Source organism: Chiloscyllium punctatum, chromosome 22, assembly GCF_047496795.1.
Source record: "Chiloscyllium punctatum isolate Juve2018m chromosome 22, sChiPun1.3, whole genome shotgun sequence".
Taxonomy (NCBI): domain Eukaryota; kingdom Metazoa; phylum Chordata; class Chondrichthyes; order Orectolobiformes; family Hemiscylliidae; genus Chiloscyllium; species Chiloscyllium punctatum.
Window position 1 is genome coordinate 24,513,686 of NC_092760.1, and position 10,532 is coordinate 24,524,217.

General features: G+C 46.9%; 1 protein-coding gene across 1 annotated transcript in view; it reads right to left on the reverse strand.

The window, feature by feature from the left end:
* The window catches only part of LOC140493879 (cytosolic carboxypeptidase 2-like), an 87,250-nt gene extending 76,947 nt beyond the window's left edge, over positions 1–10,303 (reverse strand). Inside the window, exon 1 of the mRNA XM_072592873.1 lies at positions 9,819–10,303. The gene's annotated coding sequence lies outside the window, so the exon portion shown is untranslated. The remainder of the gene's footprint in view (positions 1–9,818) is intronic.
* Positions 10,304–10,532: the final 229 nt, after the last annotated feature.

The window sequence follows — 10,532 nt, forward strand, 5'->3', positions numbered from 1 at the left end:
ATCATCTGATCTGTAGCACTGGTTCCCAACTCCCTGCCAAGCTAGTTTAAACCCTCCGAAACAGCCCTAGCAACCCTCCCTCGAAGGATATTGGTGCCCCTCCAGTTCATAGAACATGAAACATAGAACAATACAGCACAGAACAGGCCCTTCGGCCCACGATGTTGTGCCGAACATTTGTCCTAGCTTAAGCACCTATCCATGTACCTATCCAATTGCTGCTTAAAGGTCACCAATGATTCTAACTCTGCCACTCCCACAGGCAGCGCATTCCATGCCCCCCCCACTCTCTGGGTAAAGAACCTACCCCTGACATCCCCCGCTATACCTTCCACCCTTCACCTTAAATTTATGTCCCCTTGTAACACTCTGTTGTACCTGGGGAAAAAGTCTCTGACTGTCTACTCTATCTATTCCCCTGATCATCTTATAAACCTCTATCAAGTCACCCCTCATCCTTCGCCGTTCCAATGAGAAAAGGCCTAGCACTCTCAACCTATCCTCGTACGACCTACTCTCCATTCCAGGTAACATCCTGGTAAATCTTCTCTGCACCCTCTCCAAAGCTTCCACATCTTTCCTAAAGTGAGGTGACCAGAACTGCACACAATACTCCAAATGTGGCCTTACCAAGGTCCTATATAGCTGCAACATCACCTCACGACTCTTGAATTCAATCCCTCTGCGAATGAACACTAATACACCATAAGCCTTCTTACAAGCTCTATCCATCTGAGTGGCAACTTTCAAAGAGCTATGAACATAGACCCCAAGATCCCTCTGCTCCTCCACCTTACTAAGAACCCTACCGTTAACCCTGTATTCCGCATTCTTATTTGTCTTTCCAAAATGGACAACCTCACACTTGACAGGGTTGAACTCCATCTGCCACTCCTCAGCCCAGCTCTGCATCATATCTTTGCAGCCGACAACAGCCCTCCTCCCTATCCACAACTCCACCAATCTTCGCATCGTCTGCAAATTTACTGACCCACCCTTCGACTCCCTCTTCCAAGTCATTAATAAGCATTACAAACAGCAGAGGACCCAGAACTGATCCCTGCGGAACTCCACTTGTAACTGGGCTCCAGACTGAATATTTACCATCTACCACCACTCTCTGACTTTGACCGGTTAGCCAGTTCTCTATCCAACTGGCCAAATTTCCCACTATCCCATGCCTCCTGACTTTCCGCGTAAGCCTACCATGGGGAACCGTATGAAATGCCTTACTAAAATCCATGTACACTACATCCACTGCTCTACCCTCATCCACATGCTTGGTCACCTCCTCAAAAAATTCAATAAGACTACCCCTCACAAATCCGTGCTGGCTGTCCCTAATCAAGCAGTGTCTTTCCAGATACTCATAAATCCTATCCCTCAGTACCCTTTCCATTACTTTGCCTACCACCGAAGTAAGACTAACTGGCCTGTAATTCCCGGGGTTATCCCTATTCCCTTTTTTGAACAGGGCACAACATTCGCCACTCTCCAGTCCCCTGGTACCACCCCCGTTGACAGGGAAGATGAAAAGATCATTGCCAACGGCTCTGCAATTTCCTCTTTTGCTTCCCACATAATCCTAGGATATATCCCGTCAGGCCCGGGGGACTTGTCTATCCTCAAGTTTTTCAAAATGCCCAACACATCATCCTTCCTAACAAGTATCTCCTCTAGCTTACCAGTCTGTTTCATACTCTCCTCTTCAACAATACGTTCCCTCTCGTTTGTAAATACTGAAGAAAAGTACTCATTCAAGACCTCTCCTATCTCTTCCGAGTGAATACACAGTCTTACACTACTGTCCTTGGTCGGACCTACCCTCGTTCTCGTCATTCTCATGTTTCTCACATACGCATAAAAGGCCTTGGGGTTATCCTTGATCCTACCCGCCAAAGATTTTACATGCCTTTTCTTAGCTCTCCTAATCCCTTTCTTCAGCTCCCTCCTGGTTATCCTGTGTCCCTCCAATGCTCTGTCTGAACCTTGTTTCCTCAACCTTATGTAAGCCTCCTTCTTCCTCTTTACAAGACATTCAACCTCCCTCGTCAACCAAGGTTCCCTCGCACGACCATCTCTTTCCTGCCTGACAGGTACATACATATCAAGGACACATCGTATCTGTTCGTTGAAAAAGTTCCACATTTCAATGACATCCTTCCCTGACATCCTATGCTCCCAACTTATGCTCCTCTGATCTTGTCTTGCAGCATCGTATTTACCCTTCCCCCAATTGTAAAACCTACCCTGTTGCACGCACCTATCTCTCTCCATAACCAAGGTGAAAGTCACAGAATTGTGGTCACCAACACCAAAATGTTCACCCACTAACAAGCCCATCACTAGTCCTGGTTCGTTACCGAGTACCAAATCCAATATGGCCTCCCCTCTGGTCGGACAATCTACATACTGAGTTAGAAAAGCTTCCTGGACACACTGCACAAACACCGCCCCATCCAATCTACTTGATCTAAAGAGCTTCCAATCAATATTTGGGAAGTTGAAATCGCCCATGACTACTACCCGGTGGCTTCTGCACCTTTCCAAAATCTGTTTCCCAATCTGTTTCTCCACATCTCTGCTGCTACTGGGGGGCCTATAGTAAACACCCAACAAGGTGACTGCTCCTTTCCTATTTCTGACTTCAGCCCGTACTACCTCCAAAGGCAGATCCCCCTCGAACTGCCTTTCTGCAGCCATTATACCATTTCTAATTAGCAACGCCAACCCCCCTCCTTTTTTACCACCCTCCCTAATCTTACTGAAATATCTGTAACCAGGAACCTCCAACAATCATTCCTGTCCCTCTTCTATCCACGTTTCCGTGATGGCCACAACATCATAGTCCCAGGTACCGATCCACGCCTTAAGTTCACCCACCTTATTTCTGATACTCCTTGCGTTGAAGTATACACACTTGAACACATCTCTGTGTCCGCAAGTATTCCCTGTCAGTGCTACCTTCTCCACAGCCTCCCTACATTCTTGGACATCCTGAAAAACAGCTAACCTACTTGCTGGACTACAAGTCCGGATCCCATCCCCCTGCCAAATTAGTTTAAACCCTCCCAAAGAGTGCTAGCAAACCTACCCCCCAGGATATTGGTGCCCTTCTGGTTCAGGTGCAACCCGTCCTGCTTGTACAGGTCCCACCTTCCCAAAATGGAGCCCAATTGTTCAAATACCTGAAGCACTCCCTCCTACACCATCCTTGCAGCCACGTGTTCAACTGCACTCTCTCCCGATTCCTTGCCTCACTGTCACGTGGCACTGGCAACAACCCAGAGATGACGACTCTGTCCGTCCAAGCTTTTAGCTTCCAGCCTAACTCCCTGAGCTCCTGAATGACCTCCCCACCCCTCTTCCTACCTATGTCGTTGGTGCCAATGTACACCACGACTTCTGGCTGCACACCCTCCCCCTTAAGGATTCTGAAGACACGGTCTGAGACGTCTCGGACCCTGGCACCCGGGAGGCAACAAACCATCCGAGAGTCTCGCCCATGTCCATAGATCCGCCTGTCTGTCCCTCTAACTATAGAGTCTCCCCCTTTCCCTTCTGAGCCTCAGAGCCGGACCTCGTGCCAGAGACCCGGTCACTGCAGCTTACCCCTGCTAGGCCGTCCCCCCCAAAAGTATCCAAAGCGGTATACTTATTGTTGAGGGGAACAACCACAGGGAATCCCTGCACTGCCTGCTTCCTCCCTTTCCTACCTCTAACTGTTACCCAGCTACCTCTGTTCTCTGGCGTAACTATGTCCCTATAGCTTCCATCTATCACCCTCTCAAATAATCCTCAGTTCATCCAACTCCAGCTCCAGTTCCCTAACATGGTCTGTGAGGAGCTGGAGCTGGCTGCACTCCCTGCAGATTAAATCGGCAGGAGCATCGGTGGTCACCCCTACCTCAAACATCCTGCAGGAGGAACATTCCACTGCTTGCGCTGCCATAACTCTACACAGTCTCCAAAACAAGAACACTAAGTTGCTTACCTGTTCAGCCGACTGAGTCCTTTTTTTTTAGGTTAGAGGAGGAGGGAGGGTGGGAGACACTGCACGTGTAGTGTCTCGGGTTCCTTCTCCACTCAAATAACAATCACTTACCTTCCTGACCGGCTCTGCGCTCCAACTTCACTTCTACCCAGCGCCCACCGCTTCAGCGACAACCCCATACTTCTTGTACAGGTCCCACCTTCCCCAGAAGGTATCCCAATGATCCACATATCTGAAGCCCTCCCTCCTAAGCCGGCCCAGCAGCTACATGTTTATCTGCACTCGCTCTCTATTCCGAGCCTCACTAGCACATGACACCTGTAGCAATCCTGAGATTATTACTCTGCTCGTCCTGCCTTCTAGCTTCCAACCTTACTCCCAATGTTCTCTTTTCAGGTCCTCCTCCCTTTCCCACCCTCTGTCATTGGTACTGATGTGTACCACAGCCTCTGGCTGCTCTCCCTCCCCTTAAGAATCCTATAGACTCGATCCGAGACATCCCTGACCCTGGCACCCGGGAGGCAACACACCATTCAGGAGTCTCGCTCGTGACCCCAGAATCTCCTGTCTGTTCCTCTCACCACTGAATCTCCACTCACTATCCCTCTCCTATTCTCCCCCCTTCCCTTCTGAGCCACAGAGCCAGGCTCAGTGCCAGAAACCTGGTCGCTGTCATTTTCTCCTGGTAGGTCGCTCCCCCCAACAGTATCCAAAACGGTGTCCTTATTATTGAAGGGAAAGGCAAAAGGGGATCCCTGCACTGTCTGCCTATTCCCTTCCCCTCTCCTGATGGCCACCCAGCTGCCTTTATCCTGTAACTTAGATGGGACTACCTCCCTATAACTCCTCTCTATTATCCCCTCAGCCTCCCAAATGATCCGAAGTTCGTCAAGTTCCAGCTCCAGCTCCCTAATGTGATCTGTGAAGAGTGGAGTTGGGTGCACTTAATCATAGTCATAGAGATGTACAGCATGGAAACAGGAAGTCAGCAGGGACACCAGTGATGACCCTTAGCTCCCACATCCTGCAAGAGGAAAATGCAATTGCCCTAGCTTCCATCCCCTCTGCTGTAAATTGTCAAGAGAGATTGAACAAATGAAGAAAAATCTTACCAACCCTTCACACATGGTCTTTTGTTTTGGTTAGAGGAGGGTGGTTGGGAGACACTACACGTGTAGTGTCTCGGGTTTAGCCACAATCCAAATATACCAGTTCACATACCCAGCATTCCCTGTGTCCGCATCCACCCCTGTTCACTCTGCCTATTCCTGAGGTAGGTCGTTAAGAGGGACATTTACCCTCCCTGCAGCCCCCTGGTCCACGCTATCACTGCTCCCACTGCAGCAAATGGAGGCTGCTGATTCATGAGGTTAGTCTTCAAGAGGGAAACTTAACTTCCCGGCATGATTTTATAAACTTCTGTAAAGTCACCCATCAGCCTCCGATACTCCAGGGAAAATAGCCCCAGAATCCCTGTGGCATGTAGAAACAGGCCATTTGGCCCAACAAGTCCACACCAACTCACCAAAGAGCATTCCACCCAAACAAAATTGGTGGTGTAGTGAACAGGAAAGAAGATTAGCTCAGAGTACAATGGGACCTTGATCAAATGGGGGCAAATGGGCCAAGGAGTGACAGATGGTAAGGTGCTACAATTCCACCCACCAACCTATCCCTACAGCTAATCCACACATGCCCGGACAATTTGGCTAATTTATCGTGAGCAATCCACCTAACTTGCACATCTTTGGACTGTGGGAGGAAACCAGAGCATGTAGACACAGGGAGAATGTGCAAACGCCACACAAGCTGAGGGTGGATTTGAATCCAGGTCCCTGGGGCTGTGAGGCAGCAGTGTCACCCACTGAGCCACATGAGTAACCAAAAGAACCTATTCATCCACTCCCTATTGTCTGGCAACATCCTTGTAAATCTTTTCAATCTTCACAATATCTTTCCTATAGCAGGGAGACCAGAACTGAATGCTAGTCTTCCAAAGTGGCCTAACCACCGTCCTGTACATTTGTAACATGATCTCCCAACTCCTATACTCAATGCACTGACCAATAAAGGCAAGTGTACCAACCGCCTTCTGCACTATCCTGTCTATGTGCTACTCCACTTTCGAGGAACTATGAGCCTGCACTCCAAGGTCCAGCAATATTCCCCAGGACCTTACCATTAAGTGTATAAGTCCAGCCCTGGTTTGCCTTTCCAAATTGTAGCACCTTACCATCTGTCACTCCTTGGCCCATTTGCTCATTTGATCAAGGTCCCATGGTACTCTGAGCTAACCTTCTTTACTGTTCACTACACCACCAACTTTGTTGTCATCTGCAAGTTTACTAACTGTACCTCCTATATTCACATCCAAATCATTTACATAAATGACAAAAAGCAGTGGACCCAGCACCAAGCCTTGCTGTATGCGGCTGGTCATTGGCTTCCAATCCAAACCACCCTCTGTCTGCGATCTATGAGCCAATTTTATATTGAAATGGCCAGCTCTCCCTGTACTGCATATGATCCAACCTTGCTAACCGGGCTATCATACATCTGTGGAGAATTGATCCACAGAGCTTAGAAAATCAGTGTAGATAATCTCCCATTCTTCCAAGTGTGAAAAGAGAAGATCTGGGAAGTTGGTGAAATGTGATGGGTATAAGTAAATCATAGAATCCCTATATGTGGAAACAGGCCACTTTGGCCTAACAAATCCACACCGACCCTCCAAAGAGTAACCCACCCAGAGCCATTGCCTACCCTATTATCCTACATTTATTCCTGACTAATGCACCTAACCTACACATCCCTGAACACTATGGGCAATTTAGCTTGGCCAATTCACCTAACCTAGGAGAAAGTGAGGACTGCAGATGCTGGAGATCAGAGCTTAAAAATGTGTTGCTGGAAAAGCGCAGCAGGTCAGGCAGCATCAAAGGAGCAGGAGAATCGATGTTTCGGGCATAAGCCCGAAACGTCGATTCTCCTGCTCCTTTGATGCTGCCTGACCTGCTGCGCTTTTCCAGCAACACATTTTTAAGCTCAGTTCACCTAACCTGCACATCTTTAGATTATAGGAGGAGACTGGAGCACCTGAAAGGAAACCCACGCAGGCATGGGGAGAATGTACAAAATCCACACAGCCAGTAGTCTGAGGCCGGAATCAAACCCCGGTCCCTAGTACGGTGAGGCAGTAGTGCTAACCACTGAGCCACTAGGCTAATCTATAGGTACATGCATTCAAATGCAATGGTGAATATTGAGAAAGGGGTGGAGGGCAGTCATAGTTGTGTTGTATAAAGTAATGGTTGTACCATCCAATCTGATGATATCTCTCAGATCTGGATTGAGACAATTGAGTTCTACATGAGTACCTGGAGGGAGCAGGCATATTGAATTCAGTCTTTAGAAACTTTGGTCATTATGCAATAAGTTCATATGAACCGTACGTACCACCACCCTTCATGACAAGTTCACTTGCATTTAGACTCAGTAGTGGCCTATCCTTTAATACAGAAAACCAGACAGGCCCAGAATGAGCTAATCATATTTGCAGCAATAAAGATTCAGCTTCTCTTGCCCCCACACTCCATTTCTTCCTTCTTTATCCCTTCTCAATCTCTCCCCTTTTTCATTCTTCTACCTTTCGATCCCTTCTCCCCTTGGCCTATCCCTCTCGACCTCTTCTGCCAGCTACCTGAAGGTTCCCCTACAGGACACCAACAATCCTAGCTTGGTAATATATCGCTGTTCCTTCAGTGTCACTGGGTCAAAATCCTGGAATTCCCTCCCTTACAACACTGGGTGTGTTTACACCCCAAGGACTGCAGCGGTTTAACAATGATTTGAAGATGCCGGTGTTGGACTGGGGTGTACAAAGTTACAAATCACACAACACCAGATTATAGTCAAACAAGTTTAATTGGAAGCACACTAGCTTTCGGAGCGACGCTCCTTCTTCAGGTGGTAGTGGAGGACTCAATTGTAAGGCACAGAATTTATAGCAAAAGTTTACAGTGTGATGTAACTGAAATTATACATTGAAAAATACCTTGATTGTCTGTTGAGTCTTTCACCTGTTCGAATACCATGATGGTTTCACTTCTTTCATGTGTAAATCACAAAATTATTTTTTTTTTTTAAGAAGTTGCATTCTCAGGTTAATTGTAACAATTGATGTTAGTTAGACAATATGTTGAAAGTGTTAGCCCCCTGTGTTCTCTCTGTCTATGCCATGATGTTTAGATTGATTCTAATCTAAAAAGTGAGATAACAGAGTTTTACATGGATTCATGCTAATTTTGAGCAAAATACAATGTAACTCTGCAAGTACAAATTCACCCCACAAACGTATATGTATACGTGTGTGTGTGTGTGTGTGTGTCTGTCTGTCTGGGGTGGGGGGCTGTGAGTGTATATCTGTGTGTATGCGAGTGTAGAGTGTCTTAAGTCTGTGGGGTGACAGACTTAAGTATGTCAGAGTGTGGGAGTGTGTGTGTGTGTCTGGGTGGGGGTTTGTGAGTGTCTGTGAGAGAGAATGTATATGTGAGTGTAGAGTGGTCTAAGTCTCTGAGTGGATGCATGTCAGAGTGTGTGTGTGTCTGTAAGGGTGTGTGTGTGTGTGCGTGTGTAGGAGTGTCTATGTGTATGTATAGTGCAATGGTGGTCACCTGTAGTGTGACATGAACCCAAGGCTGAGGTAGAAAGGCTACGACAACAGATGAATGGGAACCGCACAACAATCAGACAGGAGTGTTCCCTCCCAGTTGGAGAACACTTCAGTGGTCCAGGACATTCGACCTCAGACCTTCAGGTGACCAGCCTCCAAGGTGGAGTTCGGGACAGGCAGCAGTGAAAAGTGGCCGAGCAGAGGCTAATAGCTAAGTTGGGTTCATGTCACACTACAGGTGACCACCACTGCACCACACACACACACTCTGACATGCATCCACTCAGAGACTTAGACCACTCTACACTCACATATACATTCTCTCACAGACACTCACAACCCCCCACCCCAGACACACACACACATGCACTCCCTCACAGACTTAAGACGATCTACGCTCACATACATATACACTCTCTCTCACACTCACAACCCCGCAATCCTGACAGACAGTCAGACACACACAGACACAAAGACCCACATACACATATACGTTTGTGGGGTGAATTTGTACTTGCAGAGTTACATTGTACTTTGCTCAAAAACTGTATGAATCCATGTAAAACTCTGTTATCTCACTTTTTAGATTGAAATCAATCTAAACATCATGGTACAGATAGAGAACACATGGGGCTAACACCTTAAACATATTGTCCAGCTAACACCAATTGTTACAGTTAACCTGAGAATGCAACTTCTTAAAAAAAAATTTTGTGATTTACACATGAAAGAAGTGAAACTATCATGGTATTCGAACAGGTGAAAGACTCAACAGACAATCAAGGTATTTTTCAATGTATTATTTCAGTTACATCACACTGTCAATTTTTGCTATAAATTCTGTGTGTTAGGATTGAGTCCTCCACGACCACCTGATGAAGGAGCGTCGCTCCGAAAGCTAGTGTGCTTCCAATTAAACCTGTTGGACTATAACCTGGTGTTGTGTGATTTTTAGCGGTTTAAGAAGGCAGCTCACCACAGGGCAATTAAGGATGGACAATAAATGCTGACATTAGTCAAGTGCCCACATCCTGGCAAAACCTATGCCTGATACCTGCCATTTAGATGAACAGTTAAAATCAGAGCTGTTTTATCCCAGTCTTTCAGACTCCTCTGTCAATCTTTCCCCAGTATGTTTCATGCTATCCTTACCTCTTGATAAGCTTCTGTATCTGTTCCAGTCCTCACTGCTCCTGCAGTATGCTCAGCTGCTGTCTCTCGCTCTGGATTGTTGGATATCAGCTTTTGTCTTTCCAGTTTGCTTCAAGACGGTAGTCGTTCGCCAATCAGCTGCTCCAGTCCCAATCACTTGTATTACAACTCAAGGTATCACATACTTTCTCTCCACCATCTCAACTAGTCTCATTTCTCTCTCTACCTTAGCTCCCTTCGGTTTCACGATCCCTCTCTTTCTATTTTTCAGTTTCCAACTACTTTCCTCTCAGATAAGCAATATCCCTTCACTATCTAAACCATCACGCCCACTCACTATCTCAGCCTCACCTTTTCACACACTTGTTTTGTGCTCTGTATCTCCCACTCGGGGCCTCTCATTTTCAACTTACCTGCTTCAATCTGCTACTTGTCATTTTCCCGAACTCTGTCCTACTCTCCCAGTCAATTGCTCAAATTCTCTCTATTTCACTCTGACTCAATCAGCCCAACCAGCGCTCTCTCTCTCTCTCTCCCCCACATTCTGCAGCCTGAGCTGAAACTTCCTCGGATGGTCTCCCAGCAACCTCTACAACAAAAACAAGCAGCTTCAAAAGCTGAAGAGCTCCTGTAACATCACACTATAACACGCACCCCAGCAAAAGCTGAGAAATAAACCACAATCCTTATAAGGAGCAGTCACTATTTAAACTA